The sequence below is a fragment of the Rousettus aegyptiacus genome, unplaced genomic scaffold (assembly GCF_014176215.1).
Source record: "Rousettus aegyptiacus isolate mRouAeg1 unplaced genomic scaffold, mRouAeg1.p scaffold_m13_p_14, whole genome shotgun sequence".
In the NCBI taxonomy this organism is placed as follows: Eukaryota; Metazoa; Chordata; class Mammalia; order Chiroptera; family Pteropodidae; genus Rousettus; species Rousettus aegyptiacus.
This window is the reverse complement of record NW_023416289.1, coordinates 15,389,302-15,412,942: the sequence shown is the minus strand read 5'-3', so window position 1 is coordinate 15,412,942 and position 23,641 is coordinate 15,389,302. Positions and strand designations below refer to the sequence as shown.

The window sequence follows — 23,641 nt, the reverse complement described above, 5'->3', positions numbered from 1 at the left end:
AGGTTTAGGAAGATTAAATGTTGCTCAGTCCTAGTCTCCATAAAACACTTGAATACCCAGATGTGTACATCCAGCTTTGGAGAAACATCTGTTTCTCCAATGTTGGATTAGATCAGTGGTTCTTGAATGAGAATCTAGTAAAAATGAAGAATGTTCATTTAGGTTTCAGGTGAGTCATGGGAGTCTGTAGTTCTAACACTGCCGAGTGTTGCCAATGCTGCTGCTCCACAGATTATACTTTGAGTAGCAAAGCACTAAATTATCACTGAGCCCTGTTCTAGTCCCAGCATCTTAACAAAAGAGAGTACTCCACAAATATTTATTTTCTGCTCTGAATCAGACCTTGTGCTAAAAGATGAGGCACAGAAATCTAATAAGTTTCTTCTACAGAGGGGTTCTCATGTAGTCCACATAGCTCGAGAGAAACTAGAAAAAATATCCTGTGTATACTACTTCTTAGTTGTGTTTGGAAGTCTATCAGGAATTTTTGGTGGTTTTGTTTTGGTTTTTTGTTTTTAAGAAAATGTTATTGAAAAGGCAGCTGGCTTCCCTGACTGGAAAAAAGCTAGCTCAAGTCTGAGACTAAGGCCATGTGACATATGGAGAGAGGTGACTGTGACATCTATCAGTTTCGGGTAATGGGTACAAAACATGGAGTCTGTCATGAAGAGAGTAGTATGGCCCTGAGCACAAAGGACAACAGAAAACTATAACTGGGGATGAGAAAACAATCTCCAGGATGATTGGTAGGTAGACAGATGCTCCATGAAGGGACTTCCTTGTTTTTCAGTGGATTCAGTGATGAATGAGCCCACTCTAAGAGATCGTGAACATGCTTTGGGTGGTAACTGGAGTCCCTAATAAATGACAGAACCAAAGTTGTTCCAGTGTGTATGGTTTAAGTCTGCTCATATTTCATTGAGTTATTCTATGCCAGAGAACAAACACAAATTATGATGCCTTGTTTCTATATCATAGAGTATGCATCTAAATAGGGGGAAAGGCCATAATAAATGGTCTCATTTTCATTCAGCAAATATCCCCTGAGTACCTACTATGTTCCAGGCATTGAATTTGATCAGTTTTAACATTGCGGTTTGGGAGAGATTATTGATATGCTATTATTTTCTGGCGACAAGTGCAAGCTGTTGTTCTATATACATGGTTATATTTAATTCTCACCAAAACCTGAGATGGAGGAGTCAGGGTGGTGATGCTTTTGATGTTGGTGATGACAATGATAGAGGTGGTGTCGGAATATATTTTCTATTTAATTTTCAATGGGCTCCAAAGTGCCGAAGGACCATAGGAAGCCCCACAAACAATGAGTAGCCAAGCTGGGGCGAGAACTTAGATGCCCACATTTCAATCTCGGCTTCCTATCCATTCAGCTATACTGAGTAACTAAAATATTAGCTAGTTGCTGAAGTTTAGTTTTGGGCTAGCCTAAATACTTGTGGAAAGATGAACTAAAAATTCAGGATCTACAAAATACTACAGCTTCAAGTGTAAGGTGGGGAAGCTTCAAAATGGAAACTCCCAAAACCTCACAGATTTTTCATTTCTAGCTTGCATTATTTTTTCCTGGCACGGACGGCTGGAACAAGAATGGGTCGTAAAGGAAACACTTCACTCTGCCTCACAGATGTACTTCTGTGCCAAAATTAGCTTCTACCTTTATAGCTAATACACATAAAAGGAGAATAGTTAGACAGGCACTTCACCAAAGTGTGGTTAGCTTAGGAAGTAAGAGGGTTGTAAGTGCCCCCAAGAAAATGCCATGCTTTTCAAATGACTTCAGCTCTCCGGCCTTGCAGCATCCCATATGGTTGCATTCCTGTCCCACCCCACACTGAAGCCAAAGCGAGTCTATCCAAATGCAAATGTGGTTGCCTCTCCGTAGGGCTGAAAATTCTCGGTGGCTCCCCGTTATCTGCAGAAGGAAGATCAGGCTCCTTACACCAGCGCACAGTGCTTCTTGTGACCTGGCCATTGCTGACCACTCTAGCCTTATTTTTCTTCACTCCTTCCACAATGCGCTTCAGCAAAAGCAAACCACATGTGCCTTAGTCCATCTAGACCTCTGGGTGCGATGCTTCTAGCTCTTTGATTTTGCTGGTTCCGCTGCAGGAATGATGCCTTTGCTTTTGCCCGGCAAACTGTTACCTATCCTTAAGGACTCACCTTATCCAAAAACACATCCTAAACCAGCCTCAGACTAGAGCAGATGGACCAGTTTATGCATACTTCTATCAGAGTATACCATATCTGTTGGCAAACCAAATCATCACCACCACCACCACTCACCCCTCAGTAATTATTGAGGGTCCACAAGGTTCCAGCCACTATTCTAATCACTTTACGTGTATTCTCATTTTTAATACTCAGAACAGCTCCATGAGACTTGAAATTAAATAAGTTGACAAACAAATCTTGAGCTCCCCAAATGTTAACAGTGCCTAGAACTTAGTAAGCATAGGAACCTCTGAATAATTTATAAAGCTAAATTGATAACTATTTTTTCACTTTAAAAATAGTATTTAAGAGCAGTTTTAGGTTTACAAAAATATTGAAAACAATAGTTTCCATATACCTCACACCTGGTTTTCCCTATTAACATCGTGCATTAGTATTATATATTATAAATAGTGAACCAATATTTATACATTACTGTTAACGAAAGTTCAGAGCCTATTTAGATGTCCTCAGTTTTCACGCATTGTCCCTTTTCTGCTTCAGGGTCCCATCCAGAACACCACAGAACTTTTTATTGTTCCGTCTCCTTAGGCTCCTCTTGGCTATGACCCTTTGTCAGATGTCGCTTGTTTTTGATAACCTTGACAGCTTTGAGGAGTACCAGTCACGTGTTTTGTAGGCTGTCCCCCTATTGATGCTTTTTTCATGACTAGTCTAAGGTTATGGGTTCTTGAGTGGCAAAGTGCCATCTGCATCACATCGTATCGACGGTACATACTATCAACATGCTTTATGACTTGATGTTCACTCCATCACTTGGTGGAGGTTGTGTTTGCCAGGTTTCCTCACTATAAAATTACTCATTCCCCCCGCTCCCCTTCATTTACTCTTTGGAGGAAATGTACTGTGTACAGGCCAGATATAAGGCGTCTGGAGTCACGCGTCCACCTCCTTGAAGGCAGAGTATCTGCGTAATTATTTGGAATTCTTCCGCACAGGTTTTTGTCTCTTCTCCCCGTTTTATTAACTTATTCAATGATTTATTTAGAAGAGTGTGGACTCATGAATGTCGATCTTCTAGTTTGGGTTTTAATCTATCACTACTTAATTTTGTTGCTTAACTTGTTCCAGCTCTGGCCATTGGAAGTCCTTCCTCTTGGCTCCTGTGGTCCTTTGAAATATCCCCAGCAATGTGAGCTTTTTCAGGGTTTTGAGCACATCCATACTTTCTGCTTCAGGCTCGTCTTGTGTATTTCCTGCCCTAGTCTTGGAGTCGGTCATTTCTCCAAGAAGCCCTGCTTCCTTTTATTGAAGAATGGTCTTAGAAACCAAGATCTGGGTACTAGGTATACTCATTGTTATTGTGGTGTTGTTTCTTTTAGGTCTTCTCGGCTGAGCAAAAAAATATGTATAGTACATAATGTATGTGTATAATAACTCAGTGTGTGTGTGTGTATATATATACACATTCAACATATCAATATTTCTATCTATAACCATCTATAGATTAAGCTAAACATAATTGCATACTGATAACTCCAATCCGTTATCACATGACTCATTCTAGCCTCCTCCCCTATTTATCTACAAACTTCCACTTCAACAGAGAGAAAGAAGTCCCATGTCTCCTTCTGTTTACTTAATTGTTCAATTCTTATGCATAGCAGCATCAGAATTGCTAATCTATGGAAAACAGTTTTATCAACCTGAGCACAGTGCTTATGCGTAGCTTTTTTCACCTTTACTCTTACAGACTCCACTCATTTCCAAAGTTACTTAGGTCAGCACCTTTCTATGCACTCCCTTCATGAGGTTGTTTTACACATTTGTAATACAGTTAGAGTCTCTCCTCACCGTCGGTATTGCTTCCTAGAATTCCCCCGATTTCCTAAATAATTTTTTAATGTGTATGCATTAAGGTTCACTCTTTGCGATGTATAGTTCTGTTATTTATTCATTTTCATCATGTTTAGTCCCCAGTCATTCATTGTTTACAGCACTATTTCATACACTCAAAAATGAGTTGAATAAACTGATATTTAGAAAAATGTCTCTAACATGGCATTAAAGTAAATCAATCTACAGAGAGGGACGAAATGGATAACCATATCAAAAGCTCACCGTGAAATAATTAGTGCGATAGAGAATTAAAGTTAGCTCAGAGTCTCCTGGCCGCCAGACTGATGGAAAGACACGTAGCAGCATCAGAGGACAGAGAGGCCCTTTCTGGCCTGAGTGGCCTAAGCACTGAGTGGCAGTTCTGAGAGCTCTGTACGAGGGTGAGGTGGACGAAGCCTGACTTTGGATCTGCGGGCAGACTCCCAGATCAAAGAGCTTCAGATTTAACCCTAAGTCCAGAGGAAGTCGCATCTCAAATTCCTTGCAGTTGCGCCAGGAATGTCTCCCCTCCAGATTCGCTCAGACACGTGAGATTTTCTGCCAGCACTGGAACTGAGCCTTCATGGTCATCATCATCACAAAGGGCATTTGACAGTTATGTTACATTTCTGTTGACAAAGTATTCCATTTGTTCTTTCTCTGCTCGTTTTCACATCCACCTGGAAGTCTTGCCAGGCGTATGGTCATTCCTGTTTTACAGATTAGCAGGCTGAGGGGCAGAGAGGGCTTGATTTTCTGGTGACACACAGGGAGGATAAGGGACTCAGTCCCAGCGTCTAGCTCTCTCTAGTCACTCCTCTAAAGTGACTCTTGCCATTTTTATCACCCTTGACTACTTTAGGGACAGAACCAACTCTCCCCCCACCCCCCCAAAAAAAAAGCTAATCTGAACCTGAGAGTGTACCTGTGGGTTTCTTTATTTCTGATTCCATTAAGAATCCACCTTAGAGGGACTGAGATTTTAATAGGGACTTTAAAGTTTCCCCATAGGTATGTTAGGCCCAGATGTTATTTCATAAATGTGCACAGTGGTCCTTGTCCTTCTTTAGGAGGAAGAAAAAGAGGTTTCCTTTTGTCTTCCAAAGTCATTCATAGGCAGCAATGTTTTCTTATACCTATCATCATTTTTTAAATACCCAGGAACTAAGAAGTAAAGAATAAAAGCTTCTGAACACTCAGAGCAGGTGGTGTTCGTTCTGTTCCCTCTTTATTAGCACACATTTATTTGGAGCTTTTTCAGTCTTATTTTACACAGAATTCAAATGTCTATAATTACTTGATGTCCAGCCTCACAGCATGTTAGAAACAGCAAGAGGAAGAGAAGAGAGTGGATATTAGAAGAATTGGACATTAGGGATTTAAAATAGGAAACCATCCAGGAACATGTAGTTCAAGGGCAAAGTAGCTCTGTGCACTTAGTTTCCTTGAACAGACTGGCTCGTTTAAGCACAAGTGGCATAGCCTGTGCTCAGAAAGATGTTTCCAAATTATTTTTTAAAATACAAATAATGTCTTGTATACTCTATTCTAAATGGCGGTGATTTAAAAAAAAAAAAAACATTTTTCATTCAAAATGATTAAGATGAAATAGGTAAATATGTCAGTGTTTAAGGTAGGAAAGCCTTAAATCTACAGAAAGCAAGATTACCTAGTATAACTCATTAACTCAATAAACATTTGCTGTGTATAAGTTAGACATCAGGAACTGGGGAAAGAAATATATAACATCGATCCCTGTCTTCAGGAATTTCAACGTCTAATTTGAGAACCTATCCCTGGGGGTCTGGATTGCTGAAGTTTTTATGGCATAAAAGACTGATGGTTAAATCCTTTCCAGTCTTCCAGGACTCCTAGAGGTGAGAATCACTGAATTGTAGACATAAGGCTCAAGAAGAAGTGACAAGATTCATATGTTAAGAAAAGAAGAGAGAGAGGGAGGAAGGAAATTCAGCTACCTTGCTGAATTTGAGCAGATAAACAAACAAAAAAAAGCTCTTATCCCAAAACTTCCACTCTGTAGATTCATGTAAACTTAGCTGAATGCAATGAATAAAAGGATAATTTTACAGATGTCATCTCTTTCACAATAACTTAGCAATATAGGTGTTATTGTCCCAATTTGGTAGAGAAGAAAATTGAGGCCGTCAGAGTCTCACCACCCTGCCCAAGATTGAAATTTGGAAAACCATTCTTGGCTGGGGCTGGATGTGAATCCGGGCACTCTTCACTCTGCAACATTGCCTTCAACCAGAAGAGGTTGGACTGATCGGAAGAGTGTCTACAATAATGGGCTACTGATGTGCTACAAAAAAAAAAAAAAAAAAAAAAAAAAAAAGAGAAAGAAAGAAGGAAGGAAGGAAGGAATGAAAGGAAAGGGAAAGGAGGATTCCCTTTCCAAGAGAGGTTAGTGCTAGCTCCTCATTCATCTGTGACTGGGTTTCTGATACAGTCCCATGTGATATGGCTGTTCTGTCCGTCAGGGGTATGGCACACTCCCACTGGGTAACTAGAGTAGAGGTTAATAAAGAGGCTACTTACTAGAGGTATAGCACCATGTAGGCGTGGGTTAGCAAGCCGTGTGCACTACAAGACATGTACACTAACCCAGGGCTAGTAAAGGAGAAAGAGGAGGGGGACAGTGATTGGGATCACAAGAGAGCTGAGAGTAGAGGGCATCCTAACGAGAGATGGGACCTTCCACTGAGGGGTTTCAGTCAATAGTGGTGAACCACAGGGAGGGAATAAATGCCACAACCTCATCTCTTCCCTTTCTCCTATCAATTTCCTGATGGTTTCCCCATTGACCAGACTCGCCTGGAAATCGATGGGGAAGGGACCCCCATGGTGTAGACGATAAAGTTCTCACAGAGCAGAGTGGAAAGGGGAACGTGCATCTAGAGAGGCAACTAAAACATATCTTTCCCAGCCCCTCTTGTACATTCCAACATAGAATCAACTTAGCTCAATATGAAATGATGCTTTGCCATTAAAGTCAGGAGCAATCTCATCATCCTTCTCATGATCTGGCTTAGCACAGCCCTCCAGGTAGCTAAGAGTATTGACTAGAACTGGCTTAGAAGTTGGGATACATTTGCCATCCTTGCTCTAACAAGCCTGGACTATCTTCCTTATTTTTCTTTGGTTGGGTTGGATTGTTTTGATGCCAACAATACCTTATAACTTCTTGTGATTTGCTAGAATCACAGCTTAGATAACACTTGGTGGATTTAAAATAGAGAGACAGTAATGTCGTCATGAAAGACACATTAGAATTCATTTTAGAAATCTCTGTCTTGCAAACTGGGTGACCTTTAACAAGTCACGTGCGTTATTGGGGACTCAGATCTCACCCAGATGAAATAGGAGTGATGAAGTTACCTCTCAGAATGGTACAGTTTTGACAGGCTAGGAGTACAAAGCAAATACACAAAACTGTATTGCATCATACACAAGAGGGTAATGATTTTTCAGTTCACTTATAGTAAGACATCATAGTAATCAAGAAATCCAGCTCTAGGCAGAAAATGGCTTTGAACCTCGCCTCTGGAACGTCCTAGCTGGGTAACAATGAGCAAATGTCAATATTCTCAAATCTCAGTTTCCTTATCTATAAAATGGGACTAACAGGAACATCTCCCTCATAGACAGCTGTCTATTGGTTCGTGATAAATACTCAGTAAGGATAACCATGGGTGTTAGTTATTAGTGCATTCCCATATTGCAAAGCATGCCTTCACAACAGTGGGCAAGTCCATAAGCCATTCATTATTTCAACAGCACTTACTGTGCCCAGTTAGTCTTTAAGATGTATGATCTAGCTGGAGACAGACACATTATAGGCACTTCTACTTCTCCTGAGACCACAGCCATACACAGAATTAAACTCCTGAGTGTTGCTCCTTCTGAACATTCCTCCTGAATTTTGTTTACCCAGACTGCAGAGAACTGTGCTTTTGTCTTGTGATTTTCGATGTGAGCTGATTGAACTCACTGGCCTGGGGGTCAGAGAAGTTGGTACATCTCCTGTGTGCTGCTGACTTGCTGGCTGACCCATATATAAACCTCAATTTCTCTAGGTCCCATTAAACTCCATAGATAGATAGAAAGATGATAAGGTTTACACTAGGCAACCCTCTCAAAGTTTCCATTTCAAAGGCTCAATGACTCTACCAGCCATTCTTTGAAAGCAAAGCCATTTGCTGTCAGAGTTCCTTCATCACTCCTCACACATGGAAGAGCTCAAAAGAACACACAAATATCGAGTGCCTACTATGTGCCCGCCACCAGATGGATATTTAGGATATTTTCTGAAGCAGAAGGTATTTTCCTTACTTCTGCAAACCAAGCACACGCCATGTGCCTCCAGCAGAGCAGAAGTAAGTAACAGGAATCTCACCTTCGTTAAATCCTGAAATAGACCTAAAGTCCCCGAATTCCGTATGGACACACATTGCTGAGTTTTGATTCATACTTAAATTTCCTAAAATGGGAAGAGAGAATGAGCCGAGGGAAGGGCTTCAGTCTAAAGAGCCGCCCGTAGCCCTTTGGCTAATGCCGGCCCTTTCATCCGGTTGTTAGGAAAGGAGCAGCAGGGGCCAGAGTTGTTTACCCCCTTAGAACAACAGGGGGGACGTGCGGCCGACAAGAGGCGCCTGGGTGTTTCAGCGTTTGGAAGCGGAAATAGAATTGCTATAGACGTGTCAGTTTGATCTGGAAAGCTTTACGGCCCTCACCCCTGCCCCCATCTCTTAATTCTGATTACTGCCAGACTGAGCTCTCTATCTATGGGATCTGAATGCTCTTTGTAAGAAAGGTTTCATGGTGAGGGAGGGGGGCTAGCAGCCTTATTTTACCAGTGGAGGCTATTATCTTGCAACAGCTGTTTATAGTTAACTGCAGCCCATAGTTACAGCCTGAACGTTGGAGCCTTATTTAGTGCCTGTGGATTTGCGGTGAATGGAGTTGGGCTTAACTCCTTCTTCCCCCTGTAGTCGATGACTTCCGTGGGCATTTGGGGTGGAGGGGACGTTCTGCTGACAGAGCAGAGTTAGACAAAGGGCTGCAGGAGGCAAGTAGAGCAAACAGGTCTGCCTAGAGACAGTCAATATCAAGGTTTCGCTATGTGCGAGGGATGTGTTGAGTACCTTGTGGGCATTATTTCAGTGCATTCTGGCCATCAGTGCTCTAACAGTGCTGTGACTGGGCCCAGGCTCAGGCAGCGCATGCTGGGATCCAAGTCCACACGAATCCAGTGACAGAGCCAGAGCGCTGAACTCGCATGTTGTGCTGTGTTATGCTGTCTGTTAACCCTGAAGCATCAGCTGAGGATCGTCTGTGTGCTGGACTCTCTGCTATGGACAGAGGGTCCCCAGTGGGCTCTCAGGCTGGCCAGAAAGGTGAGCAAATACAGGTGATTCACTGAGAATGGAGAAAAGCAGTGCTAACTACAGAAGCATGTCACCCCACCTAGGGTGGAGAGAGTAGATCAGAACTCAGAGGGATGTAAGGAAGGGGGAGAGTTTACCTTAAAAGAAGTGAACAACTCATTTCAAGAAAGGAACACAGCTGTAAAAATAATTAGAGGGAAGGGGGGCTGGCAGGCCAGAGAGGGGCTGCACAGACAGGGCGGTGGTGGGGGCCCCCAGGAGCCCCGGACCACTGCAGCTGCCCCGCTGGGGGCTTGCACCTAGTTCTCCAGGAACGGGCAACGTGGTCCTCACATCTGCATTTTAGCAAGACGCAAGATCACTCTGGCTGCCATGGGAAGGTGTTTTGGAGCGAGCAAAAGAGGGGATGTGAAATGTTAGGACGTACTGTGAAATCCAGGAGGAGGAACCAGGCCAGGGCTGTGGAGATGGGCAGCTGACACTTAATTCTAGAGATGAGTCGCCGGGGAAAACGAACACAAATGGTGTTCGGTTTCCTTGCCTCACTAAAGACTAAAAAGAGGTTAAATTTTCCAGTAGGAAGGTGGAAGGAACATTGCTCAAACCACGAACTCAACCCCAAATGACATACATTCCTGAGGCTTACAATGCTAATCCGTGGCGTTGAGGGTGGTGGTGAGACTGCACTCACACTCACACACACACACTCACACACACACACACACACTCACACTCTTTCATTTTCTCAGCACGTCTGGAATTTTTGTTCTCCCTTTGTTTGACTCCAACATCTTTCCCGATGACAAATCCAAAGTTTTTGAAATCCACTGTTAAGCACAGAGAAAGGCGGAGTCGGAATGGGGGGGGCGGTGTTGGCTGACTCCTATCTTTATTCTCCGCCTTGGTACCCAACAATTCGCAGTGGGAGAGAGAGTGGCTTGCCAAAGGGCTCTGTGTGATGGGGCTAAACTAGAAGAATATGTAAAGTTCAAGATGAAAAGACAGCCCTTGCCACTGAAAACTGAGCTGGGAGCTCACAGAGCTGGGGAAAGGGGCCTTTACAAAGAAAAGTGCTTATTTGCAAACTCGTTTCTCTGCAGCAAACGCTCCCAGGACCTCTGGCAAAAGGAATTCCTGGACACAGGCCTTTCCATTGAGCTGTTAGTGATCTGTGGTTAATCACCTCTGGCCAGGCTCCCCTCTGCAGCCAATCTGTGGGGTGCCTGCAGAGGTCCGAGGTAGAGGTTTTGCCCATGTAGTTCCAACACTCACCAAAATTAAAGTCTTAACAACTGCAGAGCTAGAGGAAACCTGATTTCTGCTCTAAATTCCAGGTTTTCACTGCGGCAGGTCAGACAAAGCAGGGAGAAGACAAGGCCACAGGGGAGGCCTGTGGCTTACCCGTGGTCCATGACCAAGGTGTGCTCCTCATGCTGTGAGGGTAGTCTAGGACATGTGACTGTCACTGCAGGGAGATCTGCCCTGATTACGGGAAGTGAGAAGTTACTGCCATTTAGGCACAGATTTGCTTCCACTGGCCAAACAGGCTCAGGCCGCTGCCAGCACTGTCATCTTCAGCTCCCATTATTGCACATCAGAACAACACAGACCTTTCCTGAAAAGGAGGTGTATTCGGTAGGTTCGTCAGTGTGTGTGTGTGTGTAGAGAGAGAGAGAGAGAGATTAATTTTTGGGAATTGGCTTATGTGATTGTGGGATCTGGCAAGTCTGAAACTTATAGGGCAGGCTGGAGACTCGGGTCAGTCGAGGATGAGGTCTTGAGTGCGAACCCCAGTATGCAACAGGCTAAAAACTCAAGCGTGGCTTCTAATGTTGCAGTCTCAGGAATTTCTTCATCATTTAGAAAGCTCTGTCTTTGCTCTAAAGACCTTGAGTTGATTGGAGGGGCCCACTCACATTATGGAGGGGGATCTGCTTTACCTAAAGCCTATTGATTGAAGTGTAATTATATCTAAAAAAATACTTTTACAGCAACATCTAAACCAGCGGTCCCTAACTTTTTGGGCATCAGGGACCGGTGCTCCTGTGAGAACCTAGTGCCTGATGATCTGAGGTGGACTGAGGTGGTGATGCTGGCGCCGGGGAGCGGCTGCAGATACAGACAAAGCTTCGCTGGCTTGCCTGCCGCTCACCTCCTGCAGTGTGGCCCAGTTCCTAACAGAGCACAGACTGGTACCTGTCCACGGCCCAGTGGTTGGGGACGCTGGTTCTAAACTGTTGTTTGACCAAATAGCTGGGCACTGTAACCTACCCAAGTTAGCGCATAAAATTAACCATCACAGAAGTTATTCCAACAGTGTCCATAAATGTGCCAATAGTCTGTATCGTGGGATCCTGACAGTGAAGTCCCTGTTTGGGATTTTTATCCTTCCTTCCCTGACTAGAGTTTAACTCATGCCATTTCAGGTCTATCTGTATCCCCACCCATCTCTCCATCCCTGACCTTAGAATTCTAAAGGAATTAAAACCCATGCCCAATTCAGACTTCCTGCCAATTCTGAAATTTAAATTAAAAGCAAATCAGTAAATCATGAGAAGATATGCAGAAGCCATGATTCTGCTTCTGGACTGTAGATACAGTAATTGACTCGAGCCCTTGGCAGGAGGTGTTGAGGAGTCTAGAAAATCTACATATTCCTGTGGCTTTTTATGTTCTTTCTTTTTTTAAACCAGGAGACAACACAAGGGGAGAAAAGGTGTAGGGAGATACAAATTCAGAACAAAAATCAAAAAGCTTTAAAATGGTACTCCATCTTACTCCAAAAGATGACGTATCGCTACCTCACATTCTGAAGGACAGCTCACGTAATGGGGTGGGCAGTCCACCCTTCGGGTTGGGGATAAAGGTTCATCCTGGGGTTTTTAAGACCTCTCGTGAGGATGTTCTGGGAGTCCTCATTTTCTCTAAGAATAGGTCATATTTATAAAGACAGGTGGAAAGTCATGGTGTAGGCCCTTGACTTAAAGATTATGTCCTAAAACCTTGGAAAATTCATCTTCATATTCATGTTCCAATAGCACATAATTTACCCCACAGAATTATTCAGTAACGCATAGCTAAAAATTGGAGTAATCCCACTAGATCTCTAATAAGAATCACTCATTACATGATGAGAAGAGAAAACCATTTGAGTTGTGGGTACAGGTAGTCAGGTTAAGGATACTTGCAGGTTGAGAGTCATGATTATTCCAGTGTCGCAGTAAATATTCATGGACAGGCCTCAGAGAAATTACATACTGTTTGACAAAACCTAACTTCCTTCTGTCAATGCCCAAGACACCTCAGATGCCTTCTGATGGGCATGTCCACTAGCCAAGGTACTCTCAAATCTGTGCTCTTCCTTCTAGCACTCCTTGCCATGTGGTGGACAAACTGCAGGCTTAATTGCTTGTATGATGGTCTTTCTCCTCTCTTAGATAGTGAACTGTGTAAGGACAAGATCTGAGTTCAATTTAATGCTTGACATACTGAGTAAGCTATAGTTCCATGAATACTCATTAAATGAATGAACAGATCAGCCAACCAACCAATAGTCAAGGTGCTACATGCCTCAGGTGTGACTGGATAGTAATTTTTATCTACATGGCTATGTCTACTTCCAGTTGTCATAGATATGAATAAAACCTTAGTTTTCCTCTACATTTCCTTCCTCCTCTTGGAGTATATACTTCGATAAATTGCTCCATACTTTCAGGAATATTTAGAAGCGGCCACATATGAAAGACCATTTTCTAAGAACTCCATTCCCTATGAGATTAACTCCTGGGAAACCATCTTTTATCTTCCTTTTCCATAAAATAGTCCTTTTCAAGCTTGAAGAGCATCTATAGTGTTTGTGTTTCTTCCACATTTACGTAGGTCTTTCAAAATGGAGGTGTCTGGGAGCACATGGTAAGTGAAAGATATTGCTCAAAACCCCCCTATAACGTCATGTTCCTCTCTCTGTTGTCCTCATCTCGTGCCCCTTGCCACCCTTACACAAAAATACAAATAGAGATGTGGTGACTAGAGGACGGTGGTTAGAATACGCAGAGAACCAGACATAGTCTCGGCCTTTATGAGTTTGCACTTGTTAAAAGATAAACTGAGACAAATTAAAATATTTAAGAGTTTATTTGAGCAGAAATCGATCGGAATTGGAAGTGCTTAAGAGCGTCCTGCTAACAGGAGCCAGGGGAAAGACATATAGAGAAAATGCAGCAGCAAAGGAAGAAAAATATTTGATTGTCTATAACTTATAGCCTCATTTGCTCTTTGTAACGGGTTGTCTTTAGTGTTTTAATTTTGTAACTTCGAGGCATTTTCAGGCTTAGGTTTTGGTTTGCCTATGTAGGCCTCCACGGATTAGAGCCCATCACTCTAATGGCCTCCTTGTTTAATTAACACAGGAGATTTGGGAAGGCAGGCATTAAGCAAGTATGTTGAGCGTAATGAAAGTTAACAAAGGACTTTAAAAGTGTGATGGGAGCATAAATCATAGAATTGAATTAAACTGTGTCAGGATAGGCCAACTTAAGAACAGGACATATAAGCCGAGAATTAAAGGAATAGGTAGGAGTTAGCCGAGTGAACAGAGTCGGGCTGGGGACACTTTATAGGCAGAAGGAAGACAGGTTAAGAAGACTCAACACAGAGGAAGAACATGTTGTATTCAAGAAAATACAAGCGGCTGGAACACTGGCAGGAGGGGGAGAGTCTCCCGCCACAGCAGACAAAATTCTGTGCCCCGTCATCCTCTTCACTTCTGTTTCTTCGTTCCGTGATGCTGTTTCCCTTCTCAGTCTAGTGCGCACTTGGTTCAGTATTTATCTGTGTCCTGAAAGTTTGCTCAACGACTCCCCAGTGGAATCCTCCTCCTACATCTCTTCGCACAAAATTCTACCAAGGTGCTCATCAGTTTGCAGTTCTGACATATCACTGTGTCATCTGAGTGGTGGTGGCCTCAGTGCATTTCATTCCCTGGATACAGTGGCCCTTACAGAGAGGAACTCAATGCTTTTCTCAAAATAAATTGAATTGTTTGATGTAGCCACTTTTAGCAGGGAGCGTACCCCAGAAAGTGTTTTCCCCAAATCCCACCTAATATCGGGACACTTTCTTCAGTATTTCTGACTGGCAGCTAGGCTTTCTAGCTAATTATTGTCCTCAGGAAGGCCCACGGAGGGCAATGAATGTAAGCTTCTGAGTTTAGGAATATCTAATATCTATAAAAGAACATACTGGGAGAAAGTTTTAACTAGGGTACAAAGATTAATAGTCCGGGCTTAAAAATTATTAAGAAGAAGAGAGGGAAGAATGAGGTTTGAATAAACAAAGCCATGTCTAATAAAACATTCTTTTGGTATCAAAGGCAAGTTATGAGCAGTGGGATTGACACTGAGTTTATAAACATCATAAAGTGTCACGGATATGGTGAGCGGGAAAACCTGTCACAAGATGAGGCCACAAAGATTAGGTCAGCGCTGAAGATCCGAGAGCATTCTAAGGGTTGCTTCAACTGGCGGGGGCAGGGCTCAGTGACTGAGAGCTCCCTGCCTGGTCCTCAGACCCAGTGTGCACCTCTTTAGCAGCCTGGGCTCTGGGCCCGTCCTCTCTTTCTCTGTAGGCAGCCAGCCCCTCAGTCTCTTTCACGCTGGAGTTTTCCTTTGGGCTCATCATCCCTGGCAGATAGCATGCTCAAAGGCAGTTGTGTGTGTGTAGGATAACAGTAATGATAACAAAAATAACAACCACAACTGTGCAACTGTGACAACAGCCAGTAATGATGCATGGTTTAAAAAAATCACTTCACCCCTGTGAACTGCCTTTCTTGCTTACCAGATCTTAATGTTCACAGGGTGTCACCAGGAAGGGGCTCAGATGGTAGTGTGTACACATAAAGGATCATTGGAAATAGAATGATAATCATTCATTTATATGATCGTTTGTTCATTCCTTCATCAGCAAATGTTTATTCCATGACTTGACTTGGAAAACCCACCATCAGTAATACGCCATCTTTGCTATCTACCTCTAAACATGCTTACAGAGTTGCCAAGGTGAGAAACACTTTAATGGCAAGTCAAGGCACATAGTCTTTTGATGTACAGCTTGTATTCGAGATCACAGTTTGTTTGTGTTTTCTACCACATAGTAGGAAGAGATTTACTCTTCCATTTGGCTGTCTTGGGGAATTTCATTGCATCTCAGTGTCTAGCACACAGGAATGCTGTTGTCTATTTTTTTATGGTGCCCCCTGGAGTCATCCAGTAAGAATTTTGGCTTTGACAAATAGCTTATATTTTATCTTAGACCATTCTAAATACACCTTCCAAAGTGCCAGTATTCTATCAGGAATATTTGTAAAATGTGGTGATAAACAATACAAAATGCAATTTTATTTATATGGACACTATACCAGACCTTGAACATAGAATCCTAAACTAGGGCGGTCCAGCTCCTGCCCTCCTGTAGCCTGAAGTTTAGAAGGAAACAGAAATGTCATGTAAGAAATTACAGTAAGTGTGAGTGTTAAAATAGGGGAGGAATAGAGGGATGTGCAAACATGCAGCGGAAACCTAACTCGGTTTAGAGGTCAGCGACATTCAATAGCTATTTAGGAATGTGTAATCTATAGCGATCCAGAGGCAGAGGTGGAGTCAGGAAAGGAAGCAGTGGGCCTGAGAGTGCTCCAGTCACCTGTCTTACTGGGAATGGGTTTTAAGCCTGGCTCCTAAAGCACAGAGGTTAATACCAGATGTTAAGGTTCAAATCACACCTCTGTCACTATGCGACTCTGGGCAAATTCCATACGCTCACTGGGCCTCAATTTTCTCATTTGTAATGACCAATCTTGTGGCATTTATTTTGATACTCAAATTCAAGCATAAAAAACTCATAGAATTGTGCACGGCTCATAGTGTCAGCTGTATAAATATTAGCAAATTATGATCATGATTAGAATCATGATTATTACTATTGTTAAAATTGCTAGCTAGGTCATTTTGGAAGAGACACATAAACACGCAGAGCCTCAAGTTCCCCGTCCATAACATGGGAATACTAATACCTTCATTGCAGGAGGTTTATTAACTGAAATGGTAAAAAGTGTGCACATCTTATAGGCATCCTATAGATGTTCAGTGGATGCTATCTGGTATTCATAGCAATAGCTGAAACCTTATAAAATGCCTTGGCCATGGCCCTGGCTGCTATTTTCAGGCTATGTTCATGTGTACATACTGACAGGCCTTCCTCCTCCAGGTCTGCCTATGGCAACAAAGCTCATGTAGAGGACAGGTCAATGTGCCACTCTCACCCAGATAGAGAAGGGCCACCCTTCACAAGTCTTCTTTGCTTTGCAAGGGCCATGTTGGTGAACCCAACACTACCTGATGCCTGCACCCTTCCTTTATAAATCGTTTAACGATGGTGCTTCCGGCATCCCCAACCCAGAACAGTTTCCCATGTCTCTCTCTCTGAGTGTCACATTCAGCAGGCGGATAGGTCAGGAACAAAGAGGAGGTGGACACAGCTGGGAAACACTTGTGCCAACGTCTGTCAAAGAGAGCCGCGATGACCTTTTGGTGTCTCCCCTTGGGCTCTCCTTGATCCAAGTCTGGGAGGCAGAAGACTAAGCTGCTCTGTGCAAAAAGAATCCATCACCTAGCCATTTTCCCAGGTCCCATTAAAATGCTGACACCATTAATCTGACTACTTTACTTCTCATTATGCAGAAATGTGCTCTTGATCAAAACTCCCCTTGTGTAGCAGACTGATTCATCACCAATAGCTGTGGGCCACACACCAGAAATTCATAATCAGCTGACATTATCCACCCAAATCATTCCCAGGATTTGAAAAGCTCAGAACCATGTCTGTCACTGGGAAGAAGCAACCACACAGGATGCAATCTGCAAATAGCCCTGGCAGTTAAAACAATGACGTACTCTTTGAACAGGGTTAAATGAAGGAATGAACACTCTCCCTTGTACGTGTGTGGGTCATCTATTTCCTGAGAAATCACTCATATTGACCCCACATGAAGTCAGTTTTGAACCTTAGCATCTGGTATTAACCTCTGTGCGTTAGGTATCAAGTTTGACTTTCACCACTTACTGGGTGTGTGACCTCGGTCCAGTCACTTACATTCTATCCTCACTTCCTTATTCTGTCTCTAACAGCCTCATAGGAGTCACCTGGATTACGTAAAAGTCTCTGTTCTCTAGGCAATAACCCCTCCATTACTAGCAAGTTGTTTTTTTGTTGTTTTTTGTTTGTTTTTTTTTTTTTTTGGTAATAAACAGGGTGCTAACCAAACTTGTTAATAAAACTGATAGCTGCCTAATTCCCTGAGAGCTGATCAGGTGCCAGTGTGTGCTTTGTAAGCATCATAGCAGTGATTTTTACAAACTGCCATAACTTCACAGGGTTGTTATGGGAATTTAAAAATTAATACATATAATCATACATATAACTTTATGGAATTGGTTGGACAACTTAGAGAAAATTTATGATTTCTTAGAAGAATATAAATTATCCAAGTTGACTCAGGAAGAGAAAAACTAGAATACTCTATTACTTTAGATAATATTGGAAAAGTAATTTAAAATTTATCACTGAAAAAGGCAACGGGATAGAGTAGTTTAAAGTTGACTTTTATACATTTACAAAACAGACAATTCAAATGTTATAGAAGCTAGTTCAGACCGTATAAAAAAAGGAAAACTAACCAGTTTAATATGCAGCCCGTAAAATATCAAAATCTGATGGGGGTAGTATTAACAATGCAGAGCACTTTTACTTATGAATATATAAGCACAAATGCTAAATGAAAATGTTAACAAATTGATGGAGTGATATACTAAGGACTAGTAACACCTGCGAGAAGCAGCAAAGATGGCAAAGGTTTATTTCAGTTCATGGGAAAAGAATGGATTATTTTGAAATGGTGTTGGCACAACTAGCTCTCCACCTGGAAGGAAACAAATGTCCAAGACCGTATACAAAAATATTTATAAACATTGATGTCTTAAATGTAAAAATAGAATTCTATATAAAAACCAAGAGATAGACATACAAAATATAAAGGTAGGGAACACTTCTCAACCAAATCCGAGAACCCAGAACCTTTAAAAGAAAATAGATACATTAGTTAAGGTAGAAAAGGAAATTTTATAGAACAAGATAATATACACAAAGTGAACATGAAAATAATATTTCCCAAACATCTTTGCATTGCATGTGACACCAAGATTATAATATTTAAGTAACTGTACATATGGACAAAGAAAAACTCCAAAGGAAAAATGGGCAAGTTTATGAGTAAACAACATTCAGGAGAACAGATATACATGGCTCACAAACATTTAAATATGTCCAGACTTAGAATCAGAAGTATGCAAATTAAACTAACAATGAAAATAATCATTTATACCTATGAATGACTTTTTAAAATTTTTAAATAGCTATTGTGATGGATACAGGAAAATGGGTACTCTCATAATCACTTATGAGAATCAGAATTGTTAACTTGTATTGTGAGTAACTTGGAAACACTTATGAAGTACACATACTCTTTAACCCAATAATCCCAATCTTGGTAATCTGTCCCACAGAAATAGACCTCTATTTTGGGAGGATACTTGTGTAATAATATTTTGAGTATTATTCTATATTTGGAATCGAAATAGATATTGATATATTTGGAATAAAAGTAAACATATACATAAACATATACAACACATAAATACATATACATTAAAGTTATAATTGCCTTCAGAAAGGCAGTCATATAGTTCATATTTTTCTGTATTGTGCTTTTTTAGTTCAACAGTACCTCATGGATATCTTGTCAAGTCTAAAGGTATGCTTATAATTCTAGTTAATTCTGCAGACTGTTTTTGGTGTGGGAAGATAATTTATTCAAGCATTCCCACAGACTCAGATGGCTTCACTGGTGAATTCTACCAAACATTTAAGGAAGAATTAATATTAACCTTTACCAACTCTTTGGGAAAAAAAACAAAGAGGAGAGAAAGCTTCTCAACTAATTCTGTAAGGCCAGTATTACCCCAATACCAAAACCAGACAGACATCATAAGAAAATTATAGACCAATATCTCTTATATAGATACAAAAATCCTCAGCAAAGTACTAGCAAATCTAGCGACATATATAAAGAATTATATACCATGACCAGGTGGGATTTATGCAAGACTGCTTTAACATTTAAAAGTCAATAAAATACACTATAGAAATAGAATAAAGGACAGAAACCATATGATCATCTCAGTAGAGGCAGAAAAAGCATTTGACGAAATCTAACACCGTTTCATGATAAAAACACTCCATGAACGAAGAATAGAAGATAATTTCCTCAACCTGATCAAGGATACCTATGAAAAACCCCTAGTTAACATCACACTTCATGGTACAAAATAGGGTGCTGTCCCTGCATGAGGTCAGAGAGAAGTTGAGGATAACTATGGTCATCACTTCTATTCAGCGTCATACTGGAGAGTCTCACCAGGGCATTAAGATAAGAAAAGAAAAAACATCCAGAGTTCCTAGGAAGAAATAAAACTATCTTTTTGAATGTAACATGATCTTGTACATAGACAATCCTGAAGAATTCACTTAAAAACTCATTAGAACTAATGAATGACTTTAGCAAAGTTGTAGGATACAAGAGCAACATATAAAAGATCAATTGTATTTCTATATACTAGGAATGAAATATCTGAAAATGAAATTAGGAAACTGATTCCAAATACAATAGCATCAAAAGAATAAACTACTTAGGAACAAATTTAACAACAACAACAAAAAGTGTAAGACTTATACCCTGACAACTACAAAACATTGTGGATAGAAACAGGTTATCAAAATAAATAGTGAATTATCCTATGATTGTGAATTGGAAGCTTTATATTAAAATGTCGATACTCCCCAAATTGATATAAATTTAACACAATATCAAAATTTTAGCTGCCCTCACCCCTTTTTTTTCCCCCAGAAATTGATCCTAATATTTGATAGAAATGAAAAGAACCCAAAATAACCAAACCAATCTGGGGCTAGGGGAACCAAATTGGAAAACTGGTATTTCCCAATTTCAAGACTTACAGCAAAGGTAGGAGAACCAAGACAGTGTGATACTAATATAAGGATAGTCATCTGTGGAATAGAATTGAAAATCCAAAAATAAATACTTACATTTACAATCAGTTAATTTTTGACAAGGCTGCCAAGACAATAAAATGAGGAAAGAATAGTCTTTGATAAATAGTGCTAGAATAACTGGATATCTACATACAAAAAAAAAAAGTCCAAGCACTTCTTTACATTCAACAATCAAAATAGATCACCAACCTAAATGTAGAGGCAAGACTATAAAATTCTTAGAAGAAATCATAGGAATAAAATTTCAAGACCTTGAGTTAGGCAATGGTTTCCTCGATATAGCAACAAAGGCACAAGTGACAAAAAAATAGATTGAATTTGATCAAAATTAAAAACTTTCGTGCATTAAAGTATACTATCAAAGTAAAATGACACAGACCGAGAGCAAATATTTGTAAATCATATATTTCAAAAAGTACTTGTATCCAGAATATATAAAGAACTCTTACAGTTCAATAACAACAGAACAAATAACCCAAGTTAAAAATGGGCAAAGGGTCTGAATATATATTTCTCCCAATAACATGGTCAATAAGCACATGCAAAGATGTTCAGTATCATTAGTCACTGGGGAAATGCAAATCAAAACCACCATGAGACACCACATCATGTGGTTATAATAGAAAAGAAAATAACAAGCGTTGGCAAAGATGTGGAGATACTGGAACTCATACAATGCTGGTGGGAATGTAAAACGATGCAGCCACTTTAGAAAGTAATTTGGCAAATTTCTTCAACTGTTAAACATGGAGTTAGCATATGACCCAATAATTCCACTCCTAGGCACATACTTAACAGAAACGAATATGTATATCCAGACAAAAAACTTGAACATTAATTGAATGTTTATAGCAGTATTATTCACAAAGTTAAAAAGTGGAAACAGGTTCAATAACAAATGGATGGATGAATAAAGTGTGATATATAATAAAAAGCAACAAAAAACAATCTCAATGAATTTTGAAAACATATTAAGTGTAAAGTCAGAAAATACCACATATTGCATGATTCCATTCATATAAGATGTCCATAATAAACAAATACATAGAGACAGAAAGTAGATTAATGGTAGTCTGGGAATGTGGAGAGAGAATGAGAGAGACTACTAATGGGTATGGGGTTTCTTTTGGGGGTGATAATTATGTTCTAAGACTGGAGTGTAGTAATGGTTGCACAATTCTGTACTAAAAATGTTTAATTGTGCACTTTAAATCGGTAAACTATATAGTATATAACTTATATCTAAATAAAGCATTAAAAGGAAAGAAAAAACTGGGTCAGAAGTCCAAAGATGAATCAGGCCCACATTTGAAGCCTGGTATTGTGGAAATGTCTCTTTTCACCTATGAGACTCCAGGCTCTTAACTTGTTCCAGTTTGCACTTGAACATGAAATAAATAAGGCTTTTTTTTTTCTTTTATGGAAATTTATATTACATGAAAACCACTATTCTGCTCTAGAATATATGGAAATATCTCATTGTAAATGGTATGTCTAGCCCTAAATTCATAGGTAGAAACAGCCAAAAAGCCTGTTTTGAAATTTTAGAAATAATATAGAAATAATATATAAATATATATTTATATATTTATAACATCAACAACCTTGATGCCGAAATGAGAAAATTAATTTAAAGTGATTTGACAGGGCTCGATCAATGAAAGAATTTTAAAGCCATCGTTCATTCATTCATTCATTCATTTATAATTCTTATGTATTAATCAGATTTCTTATATGGTAAACTACAAACTTCTATTCTGGAATGTACTAGTTACAAAAGTGAATGTTAACTCAGTGACTTCCTTCATCGAGCTCAACATTGGATGTACTTTTTGTCATTAATATTCATTTGGGAACAAATTATTGGCTCAAATTTAATGCATGTGGACCGTTTTTAGAAGTGTTCTAGGAAGTTAACTAGTAAGTATGACTAATACTGTAAATACTGATTCACAAGTAAGATCTTTCTGGAGTTCGTGATGATCTATGTGTAGTCACCTATGTACAGCCACTATACCTGCGATGCGGTCACCCTTTTCTGGCTTCTTTAAATGAACCAGACAGGCCAGCACGTGATCACACTGGTATCACATAAAAGGCCACTGAGGTGTCTTGCTTTCCGAGTTTCTCTGCAGCATCTTCTGCCAGCATGTCCTGATCTTCCTCCTCAGCTTTTCTAAGTTAGTTGCCCTATTCCAGTTTCATGCCCTAGCCTCTTGGGTTAACATTTTGATTTGAGACTCCAAACCCCATATACTTCTGCTGAATATTTTGTCTGGAAACCGTCAGTGAGTGATATCTGCACCCCAAAACCTTCATCCTTCTTGTTGGAGTGGAGGCAATAAGGGTAGTTATTATTAAGCATAAAATGTAAATCAAGACTGACTTAGATGCTCTATATAGCTTAGCTTTCAATCTTCATGGCCATTCTCTTCCATAGGATTTCAAAGGGAAATGCTTTAAATGTTTTAGGACCTTGCATACAATTGATCAACTCCTATGGACAGAATTTGAGTACTTCAGTACTATACTGATGTTTCTCTCAGCTTGGCCAAAGAACACCTGTACAATCACTGGGACAGTCTGTTAAACACACAAACTTACTGAATCAGACCCGGTGGATGGAGGGTGTTTCCCAGAATCTTAATACTTCACAATTTCCCTGGGTGATTCAGATACACTCAGATTTGAAAACCACTGCATTATTCTTCCTTGAGCATTTAGTACAGTGTTTCAGCAATTTCCTAGTGACCAAAATGCATATGATCAGCATCATTACCACAGTAGATGTGGGAAGATTTTCTTATACTTTTCAGTCCCCATTTGTTATATTATTTATGATGCATTAACGTACTAGAAAATCCAAAAGGAAAAAAAGAAAAACTACTAACTAGAAATTACTCAGTATGTCTGTAGGACCAGCTGACTAGAAAGATGAGCTCAAGAATCTGGTTTTTCCTAGTCATTACTCAAAC

General features: G+C 40.4%; 1 long non-coding RNA gene across 3 annotated transcripts in view; it reads left to right on the top strand.

The window, feature by feature from the left end:
- Positions 1 to 23,641, top strand: part of LOC107519732 — a 68,562-nt gene that overhangs the window by 15,000 nt on the left and 29,921 nt on the right. Inside the window, exon 1 of one of the 3 annotated variants that reach the window (XR_004954241.1) lies at positions 8,437 to 9,491. The exons of 1 other annotated variant lie outside the window; for it this stretch is intronic. This is a non-coding gene — a long non-coding RNA (uncharacterized LOC107519732). Of the gene's footprint in view, positions 1 to 8,436; positions 9,492 to 23,641 lie in introns of those variants that run through there. One more of the 3 variants, XR_004954243.1, reaches the window with a different exon arrangement.